The sequence below is a fragment of the Leptopilina heterotoma genome, unplaced genomic scaffold (assembly GCF_015476425.1).
Source record: "Leptopilina heterotoma isolate Lh14 unplaced genomic scaffold, ASM1547642v1 Lhet_21, whole genome shotgun sequence".
NCBI classification, from domain to species: domain Eukaryota; kingdom Metazoa; phylum Arthropoda; class Insecta; order Hymenoptera; family Figitidae; genus Leptopilina; species Leptopilina heterotoma.
Genome location: NW_025110925.1, coordinates 709,810 through 719,231, shown reverse-complemented (window position 1 = coordinate 719,231; position 9,422 = coordinate 709,810).

Below are 9,422 nucleotides of genomic sequence, written 5' to 3'. Positions count from 1 at the left end.
ATATGCTCTAATTTAATTAATAAATCGACACCGTGTGAAGGATAATAATTAGACGGCTTGGAATCATCTCACCACGTTTTAAACAAAGGATGATATTGTGATTATGTTTTAGTGGGTATCTTGAGGGTATATTTTCCTCAACCTGAATCCTTCTCCTCGTACGGACCAGAAAATTAACTACAAAATGGTTGCCTCTCACAGATATTCCCTGCAATTTAAACTTTATTCCAGTTCCAAGAACAATAGAAGATCTTAATGGATTCTCGAAAAGTGAAATACTCTCTCGTTGGATGCTCCGTTTAGTGTAAAATGGTCGAAATAGAAAGTTAACGATCGAGCGCTGTCCCAAATCCAGTGGGCACACTTGCTCAAAAGACGTCCTTTGGACTTTATGGTAAAAGATGTTTTTAGTTTTTACGACTTCTTAAAGGGACGTCAAAGTCGATTGGATTTTTACATTAAGCTTCAATGGGATAATCCCATCGACTTTGACATCCAGTTTAGATATCTTGTTTTATGATAAAAAAGGAAATACTAAAAGAAGATCTTATGAATATTGACAGTTCAATTGTAGAAAAAACCTTTGACCTCATTGAGGTTATGTTCGCCTCTTGACCTACGTCTATGACCATTGAAACATTGAAGGCTTGAACGTATTTTCAACCTGTTTTGATTTTTGATACTCTGATATTAAACTCATACGGTAAATGTGGCATGAGAGACAATCGACAGAATTTAATCATTGAGGGGTTCCATCATTAATTGTGTCCGTTAGTCCGCTTTTTCTTCACTCAATGTCAAGAGATCAGTGCCTGCATTACCCTCGTCCAGCCATGAGACAATGGATGTTTTCTCACGGCGTGCGAGAATTCGTAGTATACTAGACCACCTGCATTGACAATCTTGGCACACGCGTAATCTAAGTGCATTGCAATGGCTGGTCGTCGCCGACATGCATTCATAAGCAATATAAGCGCGTTAGATCCTGTTGCTTTTGTATAGGAAGGCAAAACTTGCGCGCATTCGCTTGCGGTTCATGAGAGTGAGACGGGGTGGGAAAAGGAGAGGAATAATCGGAGAGAAAAAGAGGGAAGCGGTGAGAGCGAGAGTGGCAAGAGGTGAAGGGCCAGGGGGGGAGTGGGTGAGCCGACCTCTGACCCCGGGGACCTTGCTACGCCGGCATAGCAAAGTACGTAGCGGCATAAACTCGGCGTGCACAGGCGACTTGCCCGCCTTTCACTTCGAAGACGCGAACTAAGCGAACGTCCGCCATTGGGGAGTGCCTGACTGCCTGCCTGCTCGCTTGTCTATGTCTGCTCGCACTATTATCGTATTACAGCGAATCTCTACCTGGGGACAATTTTATTCCCGGTCCATTATCGCGCCCAGTTCTTAACCTCTTCTCTTCATACATGTTTACAGAGAAAAGAAAGATGAGTGACGCTAAATTTAGCCCATTTTTCGGACCGCGAATTTTTCAATCAAACATATTCTAAAATGCGCAGTATAAAGGGATATTAATTTCATAACCATTTTGAGTGGAGCATATCCTTTGTCTTTTGGATATAGTGTTAAAATGGGGGGTTTAGAGGCGTTCCTAAATATTTTATAACCCTTCTTATGATCAAGAAAAATATTATTAAAAATAGATTTTGAAAAAGTGTCCGTTTTTAAATTGAGTTTCTAAAGATTTGTTTTGACAGGAATTTTTTATTCCAAACTCATAAACATGAAATAAAAAAGCTTTTCTATTATATAGTTAGTGTTGTCGCAGACTTTGGAAACATATATATAATTTCGAGAAAAATAGGTTTAAAGTTTAACACTCGATTTATGTATAGAAATAGTAATTAACGAGGTAATTAATTACTTACACTGAGTCATCTATTTCGGAGCGATATAATAAGTCTTCTGTTGATGTTCGACTGTCACAAATATAATGACGCCTATTACAATGGTTTAACATCTAATTATGAGACCGGTTATTAGAAGCTGCTGCCGGCTACCTGTCTAAGGCAGTGTGGAGCACAATGAGTTGTTTTAGACAAATAAATTATTCAGACTAAACTTCTCAATCAATTTTAAAATTCCTCTTTTAAATAAAAGCTTATAAAATTTCTCTTCTTTTTAAAAAGAGATATTTTGATAAAATTTATTGCAAATTTTTTATTTAATAACAAAAATAAAATTTGCGGTTAGTAATTTTTTAAAAATATTTATATTTAACTGAATTCTATATTAAATATAATGTATGTATAAATTTACAATTATTTGAAAATTGTTCTGTCAATTGTTTTCGGATATATTCAATTAACTTGAAGAATATTTTAATTAAAATTTTTCAGAAACCTAATTTTTTAGAATTTCTAAATTAAATTATTCAATGCTATAGTAATTTTATTAAATTATTATTTCAAATACTTATTGAAATTATTTTTAAAAATTACAATAGTACCTATAATTATAAATGAACTTTTTGAAAATGCTGTCCAGTAACATTTGAAAATATTAACAGGATTTAATTCTTATTTAAACTTCTTTTTTGTTTTCATTATAAACTTCAAAATCATCACAATACTTTTAATAAAAAACCTTAAAAGTTTTTTCTATTTTCTGATAGAAATTAAAACATAACGGAATATGAAATTTTAATTCTATTTGAAATTTCAAAAAATTCTAATTTTAAATAATTTTAGTTAAAAATTGTGAAGAATTTAGTTTTTTCAAAATTTATTATTCAAATTGTTTTGAAATTCTTTTAATTTTTCAATATATATATTTAATTGAAAAATTATCGAATACACAGTGCCCCTAAAAAGTATTTTAGGAAAAATAGAGGACTGAAAATTAAAAAATAGGGGACTTTTAGGGGACCATAAAAATTGGTTAAATGAAGGAAAAAGTTTAATTTCTATCTGGAAATTAGGGAAAAGTCAAATGTCAAATGTCAGTTTTCTAAAATTGAAAATGGCGGAACCAAAATGGTGGAAAATTTTTTTAAATAACGATCAAATTCGCTTGAAACTTGTTTCTTGGGGTTGTCAGTTTTTAAAAATTGAAAATAGTAAATGAAAAATGGTGAAGTTTTTAAAATTATAGTTTTCTTTCTTTGCGATTTAAGAAAAGTACGCGCATTTTCAAAAGAAGGTATACCTATCACTCACATTATATGCGATTATATCATTTACGTAATTCCACTTTTAAACACTTCTCAGAAGTAAGTCTTCATTTTAAATAGCACAAAGTATACGTATTAAAATATTACAAGGAAGCATGTGCACATTTAAAAAAGAATGAACGTCTGCAGCAGGCACAAAAAGAGAATGGATTGATGGATACAAATGATGACTTTTCGAATGCTAGTAGCAAATATATATTAAGTTTCTAGGAAGAAAGAGAAGTGAATTATATACATTGTGTTCCTATATCTAAATGAGGATTGTAAGAATAGATAACAAACTTTCACAGATATCACTTCCATTAAAAATATTACAACAAATTACCAAAAATCATTCCATACATTCCATTTATTTTAACTCGTTTTAATGATAAAAGGATTTTTGATCCCACATATATGGAATGTTTTATAAATTAGTTTTTGTTTTATAAACACTCGTGTTTCAACACAATTTATTATAATATATTACCGTAATAGACACATCGGACAAGTTGAATATTAATCGAAATCAATTATTCTCTAATCATTACAGAATTAGTCGAAAATAATGATCTTCAATTAAATGGATTTATCGATAGGCTGCCTTGTAATTAGTCATAAGTCAATGACGTTGCGCATGGCGAAAGAGAATATTTGTTTTTCTTATATATGCGAATAGAAAAAAATTTCACTGATGAGGAAATGATGATTTCCAAAAATAAAAAAATTTCCCTCTCAACGCGATTAATTGCCAAGCAACGATAGTATAAATGGTATAAATGGTATAAATGTGATTAATTAAAGTCGTAAATACTTGAGTGGCGCAAAAAGTGACGATTAATTACCAACTTTTTCACGAGTCATACACACTATACACTTGTGAATTTATCTTGGCTCATCATAAGATTTACATAAAGAAGAATTTAATATGGAACTTTGCGCAATATAGACACTAGACACTTGGTTAATTTTAATGTCTTGTGTTATGGGGAAAATAGGGAAAATATTGTGAAACTTGTACATTTTGCTTCGATTTGTATTTTTTATTTTTTTTTTTTCACATGATCCTCGCGAATTCTGTCAATCTCATCAGGTATATTGACAAGATCTGCTTGGATTAATTGCTTGTACGTCTAACTCTCGTGGAGTGTAGGGTGAAAGACTAAGCCGACACATATGTACATCAACTATGTGCCAGTGTACACTCTGAAAACAACGTAATGCTCCATTCGTACGATAAGCATCAATGTTTGAACGCCGAGTAATTTATGGCTTCTGTAACTTCGTCGCTTCTTGATACTTATCCCAGAAGGTGCTAACACGGTCTGGATTAATTCTCCCGCTGCATCGAGACGTTTGCAACAGTAACGTTCCCAATTAAAGAAAAGATAACTCACATCTATTCCTGGTTTTAAGAATAAAATCCCTAACATGGTAGTTGCCGATTATTATCACTTTCTACAATCTTCAATTTCATTTTTCTTTCTCACAAAAACATTATTCTGTTATTATTGTTGCAAAGGAATACTTTATATTGTACATGCGCATAGATTCAACATATAAAACAAATTACTTGGGTTCATTTGAACAAAATTTTAAAACAAGGGATCAGGGTTGCCACGCAACCTGGAAAACCTGGAAATTTCAGGGAATTTTATAAACTTTGAAAAAACCTAAAAAAAGTCAGGGAATTTTGATCGCAATCCTGGAAAATTATTGTTTTCTAAAGTCATTGTGCTTATTCTTGAAATCTAATTTTTCTTAAATATTTCAAAATTAATTCAATTTTAAAAAAGTTGCGTTTACAATTTTTCTTCGCAATAATATTCAATTTTTCAAAAGAATTATATTATTAAACAAAATTTGAATAAAATTCTTACGCAAACATTCAATTATTTTCATAAATAATTGAAAATAAATACTTCACTGGAATTCAATTATTTTCATAAATAATTGAAAATAAATACTTCACTGGAATTCAATTATTTTCATATATATAATCAAATTTTTTAAAGGGATTCAATTATTTTCATAAATAATAAAACTCATCGCAGAATTTCAATTATTGTTAATACAATTTTAATGGAATTTCTCGAAAAATGTAATTATTCTTAAAAATTTTATTAAAATTCATCAAACAAATCCAATTATTTTAAAAAGCCTTCCAATAATTTATTTATTATAATTTAATAAGTATTATTGTCAAGACATTTTTAATAAAATTTCTTGAAAGAATTAAATTATTTTCAAAAATTTTAATGAAATTCTATTTTTCTTCTAAATTTCTGAAATTTCTATTTTCAATTCAATTTTTTTCAAGATAATTTTAATAAAATTCTTCGTAAATATTTAATTAATTTCAATAATTTATCAAAATTCAATTATTTTCAATATCTACTGTTCCAATAAAATTTCACAAAAGAATTCAATTATTTAAAAAGAAATTTTAATAATATTCGTCTCTAGAATTCATTTATTTCAATTATCTTTATAAATAATAAACTTTTTCTCCAAAATTCAATTATTTTCAAAAATTTTAATAAAATTCTTGGCAAAATTTCAATTATTTTCAAAAACTTTTCTCAATTCAATCTAAATTTTTTTTTACAGAGATTCAATTATTTTTAATACAACTTTAATTTCTTGAAAAATGAAATTTCAATTATCTTCATAAATAGCAAAATTCTTGCCCGCAATTCAATTATTTTTAGGAATTTTAATAAAATTCTTTACAAAAATTCAATTATTTTTATATATAACAATATTCATCAAAAGAATTTAATTATTTTCAAAATTAATAAAATTCTTTGCAGAAATTCAATTATTTTCAAAAAAAAGTCTAAAAAACTTGTCAACATTTCAATTATCTTTATAAATGAATAGCAAAATTCAATTATTTTCATAAATAATAGTATTTATCAAAAGAATTCAATTATTTTCAAAAAAATTAATAACATTCATGGCAAAATTTCAATTATTTTCAAAAATTTATCTTTATTCAATGAATTTAAGTATTATTGTCAAGACATTTTTAATTAAATCTCTTGAAAGAATTAAATTATTTTCAAAAACTTCAATGAAATTCTATTTGACAATTCAATTTTTTTCAAAATAATTTTAATAAAATTCTTCGTAGAAATTTTATCAATTTTAATAATTTATTAAAATTCAATTATTTTCATTATCTACTATTTCAATTAAATTTCACAAAAGAATTCAATTATTTAAAAAGAGATTTTAATAATATTCTTCTCAAGAATTCAATTATTTAATAATTATTTAATTATCTTTATAAATAATAAACTTTTTCTTCAAAATTCAATTATTTTCAAAAATAAATTTTAATTTTAATAAAATTCTTGTCAAAATTCTAATTGTTTTCCAAAACTTTTCTCAATTCAATCAAATTTTTTTTACAGAGATTCAATTATTTTTAATACAATTTTAATCTAATTTCTTGAAAAATGAAATTATACTTTAAAAATGTTATTTAAATTCGTCAAAAGAATTTTAAGTACCTATTGAAAAATTTGTTGATAAAATTCTTTATGAGAGTTGAATTTTAAAAAATATTCAATTTTTCAATAAATTATTTATTTTTGTTTTTAAATAATTGAATTCTCGTAGGATTTTCTAATAAAAATTGATTTAAATATGAATTTCAGTAAAAATTTTAGATAATTGAATATTAAACTCTTTAAATTTGAATTAGTAAAAATGTTTTCTAATTTTAATGAGTGACTGACTTTTTGCTTTTGAATTAACAGATTTTAGTAATAAATAGTCGTTTCTAATTATTAAATTAGAAACAAAAATTTTTCTATTTTAATAGAAAAATTTACTAATTCAAAATCAAAAAGTCAGTCACTAATTCCAATTAGTAAACATTTTTACTAATTGAAATTTAGAGAAAAAGTATTATAGCGTGAATTTTTAGAAATAATTAAATTTTGAAATGGTTTCAAATTGAAATCTTTTGAAAAATAGAATTTTTCATACTTTTAACTGAAAATTGTGTAGATTTAATTTTTTTAAAAAACTTCACTTGAATCCATTAATTTGTTTTTGCACAAAATTTAACAAAAACATGTAAACACAATTTTTTTTTATAATTATCAAAAATACAAATTTTATATTTTTATTGTTTTTTTAATGAAATGGGCTGTCCAACGAACTCAGACTTCATTTCAAGACCTTCTCATTTTTCATGAGAATGTAAAAATAATACAACATTGCAAATGCAATGAATCGCTGAAAGCTTAAAACTAATTTTTGTAAAATTTTAACACATTATTTGATTAATCTGCTATAAAATTCGTGCGATCCCAAACAACTATTTATATTTTACTTTAATAAAAATTTGTCATTAGCACAAAGGTTCTAGTGTAATTGTTAATTATTTAGTTACTCTAGAGTACATTTATACTCATTTGTGGAAAGCCATAAACTTATAAGGCGATGAAATATAAAAAAGTAAATACGAAAGAAATTTAGAAAAAACAAAACTATTTAGAGCGTCTGATTTCATTGACATAAATTGAGAAATCAAGTATGTAAAGAAAAAGTGGAACTGACGAGTCTTCAGAAAATAAGAAGAAAAAGTAAATTCCATGTAATAAAAGAACTATGAAAAGAATGACAATAAAAGCGTCATTAATGTTTTTTTATTATAAAATCTTGTTTGATTAGGATGGCAATAAATGTTTATATATTTGTAATTTAAAGAAACGCTTCCAAAAATATTTATGTCAAATTTATGCCTTCTGTTTATAGTTATTGTTATACTAAAATTAATAAATTATACACTGTATTTTTGTAATTTTTCTAAAAATTATTACTATTGACTTGTAGCAACGTTGCTCGCAGTTAAACAAAACAAAATTTAACTATATATTTAAAATTAATGCACTTTTATGAAATTTATTACTCGGTGATTTTTTCGGCCCGTGTAGAAATCACCATGCTATGCCTAAAATGATTATTGGCCCTAGCTTGGACCTAACTTGGCAACCCCTTTTTATATATCCTAGGCTGGTCCTAACTTGGTACTAGCTAGGAGATCCAGTTATGACTTAGAAAAATTTTTAGGAAAATAAAGTGTCAAAATTGATACATGAAAAACATGTAAAAATTGATAAATATTCTCAATTAATATTTATAAAATTAATTGATAATCATATTTGTTTAAACAATTTATTGTTTGACATAAATCAGAAAATTATACAAATACTATAAAATAAAGTTAATTTATTAATTTATTAATTCAGCAATTGTTTAAACAAATAATTGTTATTTACTAACTTTTTACACAATCAACCTAGAAACTAGCAGTTTTTTCTAATTTTGCAATAAGTAAATACTCAGATTAGTTAATTGCAAAACTTTAAAAGACTACAAGTGTCTAGATGCTTTATTGTCTTAAGAATTAATAAATAACCACAATTTTTTGTTTAAATAAATGCTGAATTGTTAAAATTATAAATTATCTTCATATTTCACTACTCAAGTGTAATAATCGCAAAGTTAGATAAAAAACTGCAAATTTTTAAGTAATTTGTTACAAAAGTTAATAAAACAGCAAAATTTATTTATTTATTTAAACAGATACAGACTGCAATATAATTATCATTAGTAAAATATATTTCTAATTTCGTTCGCTGATTTTAAGTTTCGTTTAAGTTGGTGCTAAACACTAAGAGATATTGCAATTCGAATGTGGGCTGACCCACCCAGGTCCAACCCAGGACCTACCTGGGCTTCCTAGTTTCATTAGCAAAAATTTCTAAGTCCAAGTCTAAAAAAATTTTTGCAACAAAAAATTAATGCTTAAAATGATTTAGAATAATGAAAAACTTGTTTTTAACATAAATTTTTTTGACATTTTTTTAAAAAGTGGATTACCCGCTTAATTAATTAGGAAAAATTTCCAAGTCCAAAAGACGAATATTTTTTTTAGACCAAGAAATTAATGTTAAAAATGATTGAGAACAATGAAAAACCTGTTTTTAACGAAAATGTATAGATATTTTTTTTCTTGATATAATATAAAAATATTAATTTTTGAATTTTTATATTTGGATATTATTTTATTATTATTGTTGTTGTTAAACTATTTTTTTTATTTATTATTGTGTATTAGTGTCAATAATTACTATATTGAATCATCAAAAGCAAGTCCACAAGTCACTGACAATAAAAATTTTGATCACAACTAGTTTCATTAGCATAGTGGTTAGGGCGTTAGTCTCGTAGTCCGTAGGTCGTA